Source organism: Limulus polyphemus, unplaced genomic scaffold, assembly GCF_000517525.1.
Source record: "Limulus polyphemus unplaced genomic scaffold, Limulus_polyphemus-2.1.2 Scaffold1617, whole genome shotgun sequence".
In the NCBI taxonomy this organism is placed as follows: Eukaryota; Metazoa; Arthropoda; class Merostomata; order Xiphosura; family Limulidae; genus Limulus; species Limulus polyphemus.
Window position 1 is genome coordinate 167,301 of NW_013667227.1, and position 11,320 is coordinate 178,620.

The window sequence follows — 11,320 nt, forward strand, 5'->3', positions numbered from 1 at the left end:
TGGCCATTTCTATTTATACTATGACGAATACATTTTTATCAAGTACTTGAAATTAATTATTCGTAAATTTCCACCAGCCTGAAATGATATTGATTTCAAGTAACATGGAATTCCCTGTTATTAGTCACTGCAAAATGATCCGACATGCAAGGTATCGGAGAATGGTATTCTGGTTTCAAAATGACATTGCATAGTCTGATGGGCATTTTAAATACTTCATGGGGATAGGTCTACAATGTAAATTTTGCTACCTGTCGGGCAACACCAGTTGACATAATCGCAATGGTTATGGTATGGACAAGAGCTTACTGAGCTGTGAACACTCGTGCCACGCGTGCCAAAGGTAGCCTAACGCGCAGTTCCGACAAATTCAAAAATTGTCAGTATATGTGAGGATATGTTTCACTCACTAAGAGCAAAATTTCCAAACACTACATTATGCAACTCACCAATTATATCTAAAACATGAATATCTCAATAAAGCACAAATAAAGTTTCGTAAAAATCTTGAATTGGAAAAGATGTATTGTAGCACATGTCACTTCCTATATTTTTACACTGAACTAGGTGTTCTTTGTGACAAATAACGTTTCACAGATTCATGTATATATAAGATAAACACACGTTTTTATGAATTCAAAAAACAACAATAAGATTTCAATAAAATTAATTTTTTATAAACTAATTGGTTAACATTGACATTCACAGACATATTTCGCCCAGAATTCATATTATATGTTTCTCCAGTGTTTATTAAAGTAAAAAGAGAACTTTAGGAAAATAACTAAATCAACGTGTATAGTTATATCTAAAACATGAATATCTCAATAAAGCACAAATAAAGTTTCCTAAAAATCTTGGATTGGAAAAGATGTATTATAACACATTATATTCAATATATAATTCAATTAAACAACAATTGAATATATCAAAGATATAGAATACAATCAATTTCATAAAATAATAGGATTTGCTGACGTAAATCAATTTTCTTAAGTACATACTTTACAACAATATACATGAACATGATTGCTTTTGTAACACTACAGGAAATATCATCAATTGACAAGCAATACTCAATGAATAAGTTTTACTGAGAACTTTACACTACACAGTCACAAGTACTGATGCTGCTTTTTATTCTGCATTAAACTTAAGTTAACAAGCTCTACTCAAAATACGTTGTACTGAGAATTTACACTACACACTCACAAGCATTGATGTTACTCTTTATTCTACAGTAAACGTAAATTAACAGGCTCTACTCAACGAATAAGTTTAACTTTGGTACCTAATTTACAATAATACACACTTAGAGCCATTTCTGATTTTCTCTGTAGTAGAATAAACTTAATGAATTCACAGGTTCTGATTTCTTTATTGACAGTTAAGGTTTCAATTTTAATTACCGTTTTTGTCAAACGCAACATGTGTGAAAAACGTACAAGAAATGGCGTTATTATCAGTATTCCGACACGACCTTAGGATATAGGATGAACTGCTAAACGCAAAGTAGAATATATAAAATTAAGTCTGTTCTCTATCAGTCGTATCTATATTTTAATAGTTCGAGGTAAGGTATAATTACATTTCTTTATGACACAATTTTTCAAAAAAGTTTAAGTTGTTATAAAAGACTCGAAATAAAAGCAATCATTAAATATCTCAGAATAACACACGCAAAGTAGATAAAAACAGCAATCACAATAGCACAAAATTAGAATTGTATTAAAACACTATCAACTTAAACTTACATAAAACCGTAGCGTTCTGCGCGTGTTCTAAGCTATTGGACTTTTAAGAAATTCAAACCAGCGTTTGTACATGAAAATCCTCTTTCATTAAAATAGATTCAGATTTAAAGTGATTTCAAATTCGTTAATAAGATTAGTTCAAAATCAAGTTTCATGCATGACAAAGCAACAAGGTTGGCTATCTGGCATACTCTTTAAACTTTGAACCACTAACTACTAATCAACTACGATAAGGGACTGACTATCACTCTTATAACGAGTTTATAGCTTAAAATGCGAGGAGTATTTGGAAGTATCGGATGGATTCGAACGAGGCTTGTCAGATATGAAATCCAGAGCTCTACTAAAGGGCCAACCCAAACCTTGGAATATGTTAAATGACAACAACATAAATGAGAGTCGAATAGTAAAGGATTAGTATCCAGATTTCTTGGAAGATTTTTAATTAAATTAACTCGTAACTTAGAACTTCATTTTAACCAATATAAATATTACTACAAATTACACAAAACAGCATATTTATAAATATTTTTAGAATCATCACATATAAAGATAATAGAAGGTAAAAGGATATTCTTTGGTCCTACAGAAATACACTTTCTGTCAGATTTCCATTTCTACCAAACTAAAACACTCGTTTAATATTTCTCTTATAATCTAATAAGTATTCTATACACATTATCTGACTGACGTTCAAATCAAAATCATTACAGTTAAAAAAAAACTGCTTAAAGTCTGCAATTTGTTCACCTTAATAGGTAAGAGTATTTAAATACAAGGAAAAAGTCTGTATAAAGGTATACTATTTATTTTATCGTTATTATGATTATAAAGTTATCAAAGTTCTATTTAGCTCACTTAAAACGCTCAAAGGATAATGGAAATTATTTAAAAATTGTTTCAGGTCTGTAAGCCACTTATCTTTAAGTGTAGCATTTGATATAACAGTATCAGACAGGCGATAACACTTCCCATGTAGGAACGGCTTAGATTATTCATCAAAATGGTATTTTAAATATCCACTCAATAGATCATCAGAACTTTAAAATTATATTTAGTGTTTCCTCTTATAACATTATCTGTGTAATGAATGAGTCACAATTTCTGTAAATATCATTACCCCTTGAAGTTAGCTTCTTTAGAGAAATGTTACCAGCCAGTAATAGATAAACAATAAATATTACAGTTGGAACATCATTGTATCTAGAACTTAGTTATAAATACAATCTTCCTATGTCTGTTGAAACACTGCATTAAAAAACGAGCAAACAATTAATGAAAAACGTTTTTTTTTAAAAAAGAAAGCAAATGTATGGATGGCTAATATCAATCCTTCAAAAGCAATGCAAACAGGATAGTAGGGATGGCATTTGCATCATCACTACATAATAGCCCAGGCAAGAATTAACACATAGCAATATATATAATTATTCAATCACAGTTGAGTTTAATTTAACCTATTTTTGTCTGTTAACATTCTAGTACACTGTGTTCCTGTGCTATTATGTAGGAATGATGCAAATACCATCCCTACTATCTTGTTTGCATTGTTTTTGAAAGATTGATATTAACATTCCCGACATTTACTTCCTTTTTTAAAAAAGTCTCTTCTTTACTTGTACAGTATTTGAGCAGAACAAGATAATATACAAGAAACTGATATGTTATGGATTTACTTACTACTAAAAAACTCCAAGAACATATAAGAATATTTAAATTTATGAAAATATTTTGTTTCCAATTTACCAAATAAGGTTGGTTTGACCATTACCACAAAGAGCGATTAACCTTCATTACTTGTTTTCAACTATAAGTTGTAAATAAAATTAATACCATCAAAAGCTTGGTAAAAAAATATCGATTTCATGAATAATTTTCCAAGTGACAAAACAGCTAGCTTTCCAGTGGCTTCACGGTAAGCTTGGAGGCTTATAACGCTAAAACCAAGGTTCCGATGCCCGTGATGGTCACAGCAAACAAATAGAACAGTAAAACTAATAGTGCCTTGAAACTATTATTAAATTATTAACGTAGATTTTTTATTTCATTTAAGTAACATGGTAGAATAATATTAAACATTACATGGTAGAATAAGATTAAACATTACATGGTAGAATAATATTAAACAGTACATGGTAGAATAAGATTAAACATTACATGGTAGAATAATATTAAACAGTACATGGTAGAATAAGATTAAACATTACATGGTAGAATAATATTAAACATTACATGGTAGAATAATATTAAACATTAAAAAAATAATAATAAGACGGGTGAAATCGACAGCTACGCGAATATCCATGAAAGTTCTTCTGATCAACTACTAAAGATTTTCTTCATCATAAAAAAGCAGTACCTGTAAAATCAGATCTAAAATGTATCTGTTGATCAAGAAGAAAACGGGCAGTTTATAATAAATATTTATGTTTAATAGTAGGATAAAGAGCAGGAATGTTCAATATTACCAAGTTAGGGTTTGATCAAATTTTTTGCCTTAATCTTCGAGTCTAGTGAGTCAACTATTTGTAACACCTACCATATGACTTTTTGTTTTTGTCACCAGTAGCTTTAAGGAAATATCTAAGGTGTTGCTAAATGATTAGATTGTTTTATTAGTGTATTTTACAGCAGGTCTGGTGTGTTTAGTCAGGAGGGTTTTTTAACCATAAAAATATATTTAGTATTATGTTTATGCAAGTGTTCGTTTACTTCTGTGAAATATGAGTAAAACGTGCAAATAAATATGTAAACTTCTTCCTTGTACAAATGATAGGAAAGTCCAAATATAATCTCTCACCCCCTTTTTATCTCTAGTGCACCTCAGTATCTGTCAAACATCACATTTCTCGTAAAATTTCAAACCTAAAAGTTACTAATTTAAAACTAAAAGCTTCACAAAAGGGACATTATTCAGTGTACAAATGATAGTGGTATTGGTAGGAATGAATATTTAATATACATATAATATATATTTGTGAGTAAAAACGATAATACTGTATTTTATGATAATCTAGAATTTAGTTAATATGTAGAAAATGTTATCTGCGAACCATTAGTGTCACTTGTTATGATTTTTATATTGAACGAAATGGAAAATATGAGACCATCTGTTCATCTTCTTGTATATCATGCAAGACATCCGAATATTAGTTTCTGACTACTCAGCTCCTACTGATGTAATTGCCATGCAACTGCTTTCGGAGAGCGGAGCCACTTTTTTATGCTATATCATTTTGGTCATGCGTGAGTGAATAAGTAAAACAGGCTAAACTTTAATATCACCAACTTATTAAGGATACTTTCGAACTTATGTTAATTAATCGAAAGCGGCTCTTCACCTTGAGACATATTTGGATTATTTAAATTTCAGTATGATTCGGCACATGGAGACACGAGCTAGATCCGCGATCTCGTAGGAGTTTGAGTTATTTTTTAGTTTTCAGTTTTATATGTTCTAACTGTTTGATTAGTTTTTTTCTAAGAATACTTATAGTTACTTGCACACCACACACACATATACACATTTATAGCTGTGTTAGAAGTTTAATACTTCAACTCTTCTATTGATTTTTATTGCTATTTAGTTTTTAGCGTTTATGAAGCTGGTACATGGCACCACTCACGAAACAGGTAACGCTTTTGGTAAAATTTTGGATTAACTAAATGAAATTATAATTTAAGAAGTTATCTTTACATCGTTTCTGAAACACAAAGTCCAAGTTTCGAATGAAAGTTATTAGAAGTTTTTAATCGCTTTCGTGGTATAATTGTCACTCTCCAGATATCTATAGTATCATTAAAACTTCTTCATGTTCAATCTTACAGCTATAAATACTGCTACAATCCACTAAAAATGTTACTATGAAATACAAAACGTTTACCACAAGTGAGATGTTTCCTTCTGAAGGATTTTCAAAATTTGACGGAAACCACTAGAATATATTATCAAATGAAATGGTCAAGAACTGAATAGAGAACTGCATTTTAGATTATAAAATATAACCTATAGACCGAATTTATTAAAATCGACCAAATGAAGCAAACAAAAGGACGAGAATAAAATTCAACACATATATGAGAAAGGATCAAAACGGAAATTCCCTAAAATGTCATCAAGATTTATTACAAGACGTAACTGTTAACACAACAGAAATACATATATATTTCCTTACTTCAGAGGAAATGTAATTATATCTAACTATATCTTATCAGCCCCAACAAATAAAACTCCGTAGAATTCCTCAAACCCCCCTCTAACTCTAAGTACGGTTAAGTGATATCATTTATTAGAACTTCCGAACCAAAGTAAAGAATATATAATAATACGTTAACCTCACTATATCTGCTATATACAGCACCGACGAGGCCGTTTGCCCGATACTAGCATTATTCAGGCCGGTATCAACTATTTTTGGAAATATTTTCATCATCACTAGATAGATAGCAATGAAATATCTGTCAAACAAAGTAAGTCAAGCAGATAAGTGAATGAGGCATAAGAATAGGACACACTAAAGTGAAACATCTACTCAAATAAAATATAAACACAAATAACTGAGTCACTAATTAATATAAACAGAACATGCTGAAGTGAAATATCCACCAAATAAAGTTGAGAACTAATAAATGATATTATAATTATCTTCTATGAGAAATTTTTAGTATGTAGAATCTTTATAGAAAAGGTACTACATAATAAATAGTTCAATCACACACATATAAACTCTCACCTTCATACAATCTCAAAAGAGACAACAAACCATAGTTCTCGGATTTGAATGCAGAAGAGAACAAATCAGACTAGGAATTTAATATCGAAAAATTAAAATTGTAAGTTTTTTAAGTATGAAAAAAAAGTATAAACTTTACAAGTTTGTCTACTGTTCTTTTTCTTAGTACAAGGCTACACAATAGACAGTTTCCCCATTTGTCCACCGAGGGAAATCGGATACCAAATTTTAGCGTTGTAAGTCCGGAATCTTATAAACATCTTATATTTCATTCTTTGACTCAACGTTATTTTGAATCAACTAACAACGATTAGATGCATTAGAGTATATGATATAATGTTCTATAAGGTTTCTATGAAGCCCATGGTACTCTCTTTTTTACAATGATGGGTACGAGAATGTTTTTATAACATGAAAAATCTCATCTCCTCATGCTTTTCGTACTCCACGCTCTTAGCGTTAACGCCTCCAGTGGGTCAGCGATAAATGAGGGCTAATGACACCAAAAATCTGGTTTCGATACTCACAGCGGGCAGAGTACATATAACCCATTTTGTAGCTTTGCGCTCAACAACAAACCAAACAAACAACACTCAACTTATGGACGTAACAATGGGAGCATGTTGTATCTTTTAAAAACTTACACGTTATATTATTTATACATACATATGTGAATGAATTTTCCAATGCTGCTATTTATCGAAAGCTCGTAAGTTGTACTTTAAAAGTATTAATATAAAATTGTACTATAAAATGTAACATCTTTATAATGTTACACTTAAACTTATCAAATCCTATATATATATGCTCATTTTGTAAACTAACAGTCGCATTATGGACTGTTCCTGGGATTATCTTGTGTTTTAGATACGTTTGAAATAGGAAAATTGTTAATAAGCCATCTATGTGCATAAATAATCAAAGGAAGGTACGCCTAATAAAAGCAACTTCTGTTTGATCTACCCATTAATTTATTGTGAAGTGAAGTTGCAAAAGAGGAGTGTTCTAAATAGAATTTATCTCCTCGTTCAATTTTAGTTGAGTAAATCTCTAATCAGCAACAGCAAACTTTATATTGAACGTTTCTTCCTAGCGGTGCTAACATGAAACAATATTAAAATAATTATTTTTTTCTCGTTCAAACGTGTTTTTACTCTTATAGGAAAACTGGAGATGTTTGAAGAATTTTAGTCCTGAAGAAAATAATAATAATATTTAGTTCTCAACCATTCGGCGTCCAAGAGGAGTGATAATGGAAGTTTTTCCTCCTTTTTGGAGAGTATTGACATGCAATAATGTTTTTATCGTCGACATTAATTTTACGTTATTTGCGTAGTCAAATCAATTTTCTAGAGGAAATCCATTTGATTTTTTTTCAAGAACGAATATTTGGTGATAGGCTTGAGTGAATAACTATGTCCGAGATGGTAATGTACAATGAGCACTTTTCTAAGTGTTTTCATAGATGATGAGCAGAACAATAATGATAATTACCCAGCGTCATGGCCACTGGAACATTTTACACGTTAAATAACATATCGTAGCTTCTAAACTAAACATTTCGACGTAAACTTCCATGTTTTATCAAGTAGCGTTTCATGGTTTTTATCAAAACAATCGATTGAGCTATATTATCTGCATCAATATTTTTATGGTTTATAGTTATTAATTTCATATTATCAAATTCATTGACGTTATCAATAAATTTTCTTGAGTGCGCACTTACTTGAAATCTTACATGGAATCATAGATACCGATAACTCAAATACGTTCAACTAAGCATATATCACGTAATATTTTTTGAATATTTTAAAGTTACCTCTACAGTATAAGGCAGAAGGACGATTTTTCACCAGATTTTCCTTTTCCTACGTTACCACCTTCCTGCAAGTTATTAGAGTAACAATTTACGTAAAAAAGCTGTAAGTCTGTTTGTGTGTTTCAAAAGTAACTTTGCTGGTATACACGTATGGTGAACGAGACTAGGAGCACTTAAAACCAACTTGTTATAATATTCTACAAAACAACTGAAAGGACAAACGAATGAATAATAAAAATAATTATTATCAGTATTCATGCAGATGAAGAATAAAATTGGACGAAAAAATTATAATTTAAGGAAAGCTATGTATAGTGTAAAAAAGAAATGATCCATAGCTGAAAAAGCTGAAGAAAATACAGAATTATATGAGTTACAATTTACAAAAATAGAAGAGCAAGCTGCGAATAAATAGAATGACCAGGTTAAGAGTATAGAGCAGTGACATGTAACTAATCAATAATATCATGAAGTAAAAACCTTATAAATATAAAATAACTTAGGAAGGTGGGTGTAAAAGTGTGAGGTCAGAATAAACATTTTAGCAGAATGATGATAGAAATATGAGATCATAATGGAATGAAAAAGCAGAAAGTGGTTCATGAAGAAAAATAACTTTTCAGGAATCAGAACAAAGAACTATTCGGAAATAAAAAAAAAAGCTATGTAGAAATGTAATGATGAAAGAGAATAATATAACTAATTATAGAATGTGTTATGATGCGCGTGGTGACTTTAAATAACCGAACAAGGATATTATGAGGTCGGAGTAAAGTAACTAGCTAAAAAAAAAGTTTTCAAATGCCCATTTGTAGGTTAAAATAACCAGAAAAGACTATTATGAAGGAAGAACGAGGTCTGGGTGAACTAACAAAAAAAAAGAAAAAATATCTACAATTTGGAAGGTTAGGTTAAAGTAACTGATGAGGAATGTTATGGAATAAGAATGAGGTCAGAGTAAAAATAACTAAACAAAAAATGTTGTTAAAATATGTGTGGTCAAGGTAAAAAAAAAACTTGGCAGGAATGCTGTAAAGAATGAGCGAAGGCAGGCTTAAAAATGTGAGGACGTGATGAAAGAACGGAGAAGAAATGTTGTGAAAAATGTGTTATCCGGGTAAGATAACTGAACAAGAGTAAGCGAAGAGAGCATTTGGTCATAATTAAACAACTGAGAAGGCATATTGTGAGAAACATTGGTAGTTAGGATAAAATAATTAACAACAGTCAACAACAACAACAAAAAATGTTTAGTGTTAAATACACGTGAAAAAAAAGGGTGCGAAGAAGGAGAGTGGTTAGGACATGTGATAAGGAAAACAACTATAATACACTTAGAGAATATCAAGAACAATATAATCCTGTTGACATGAATTCAAAATTGACAAGGAATAAAAAAGCTGATACAGTTGTAACAAAGTTTTAACTTAGATTGGATTAATTAGACTGAAAACCTGGTTTTCAAGTGGCTCAACGACAAGTGCGAAGGCTTATAATGATAAAAACTGGGTTTCTATATCCACGATGGGCACAGTACAGATAAGCCCATTGTACAGCTTTACGCTTAACAACAAACAAACAAAAAACACAAGTTCGTTGCATGCATCGGAAAGCGCCATCTCTTGAGATATTCCTTAATGAGACAACGTAAAAAACACTCATCTATTTTCTCGAATGAAAGTAAAGTCCAACACCGAATGAGTTCATCAAATGATTCAAACGTAATAAACGAAGGAGGGACAATGACTTTATAGATATAAAAATTGTCTTAGTGCAAAACGGAAGAACATGACACGGTATTCACAAATTTACTCTTCACGAAAAACCAAGTGGTAGAAAACGTCTGAAGCTACCTTTTTTTACTTGAAGTTTACAATTAGTAACAACTGAATATAATTCAGACTGATCTAACATGATTTATCAATGGAATTAAATTAATCTTCCCGGTTCAAAAACATAAAAAGATCAAATGATGTTGAAAAATATATATATACAAATAAGTGTAAAATTAGATATTGGTAACAGATTGAAGGGTTCAGAACAGAGGTGTGCACGAGGGGGTGGGGAAGGGGGAGCTGGGGCACATACTCCAGTAACTAGTTTATGGTTCCGCCTCTGTTTCTATTTAAGATTTATCATAGTAAAACCAAGACATTTCACTATACAAGATGCCATGGTGTCCTACCTCGGGATGAAGTTCACCAAGAGCGTAGCAACGTAGTGGGGTAGTGGCGCCCATACTCTTCTTGTTAGCCGAATATAATGAATAAAATACTAGCGGCTTCAAATTCTCGCGAACTCTAGAACACGGAGAATGGAAGACATGCTATATAAGCCTACAGTAAATCGGCCTGTACGTCCATGAGAATTTCCCACGTGTAAAGTACTATAGCAACAAGACTGGCGTTCCTCTATTTATTCAGTGGCCTTTGAAGGTTGAATCTTGTGTTTGAATAACGATTCAACTTTTCACGTTAATCTGAATGAATTAGCTTGCATAGTTAGACCTTTAACTCCAAGATCGGGAAGGGGTAAGGGAAGCTGATATCAGGCTGGCATCCATGCTATGCCAATGCCACCCAACCTACTGACGACATGGAATGTAGAAAATGCGGTCAACCTATTCAAACCAAAACTCACCTTGACGGACTAGTAAGGGTGAAGAAAGTCATTTTTAATCGACCTCGATTTGATTCATTTCTGTTATAAATACCCCAATGTGACGTCAGCAGACTTTTCATGTGTTTTTCAGTAACAACCACCAACTTAGCTATCAGCAACTTGTCACTAAACACATGACAAAGTAGAGTAGTCAAGTCAGTGATCTAATTCTTGACAATCCCACAAGTAACATAGGATACGATAAACAGGTTTCTCAGCTAAAACTTTATGAAACGAGGCATTAATGTGTATAAATAGCAGAGCTTTTTTTTCAAGCTTCAGCGAGTTCCGTAATATAACAATCAGCTTTCTCACAAATTAAATAAAATTAGCTTAATATTAACTTTATGAGC

General features: G+C 31.5%; 1 protein-coding gene across 1 annotated transcript in view; it reads right to left on the bottom strand.

The window, feature by feature from the left end:
* Positions 1-10,649, bottom strand: part of LOC106464311 (nuclear hormone receptor HR96-like) — a 53,036-nt gene extending 42,387 nt beyond the window's left edge. Inside the window, exon 1 of the mRNA XM_022392007.1 lies at positions 10,492-10,649. The gene's annotated coding sequence lies outside the window, so the exon portion shown is untranslated. The remainder of the gene's footprint in view (positions 1-10,491) is intronic.
* Between the last annotated feature and the right edge of the window lie 671 nt (positions 10,650-11,320).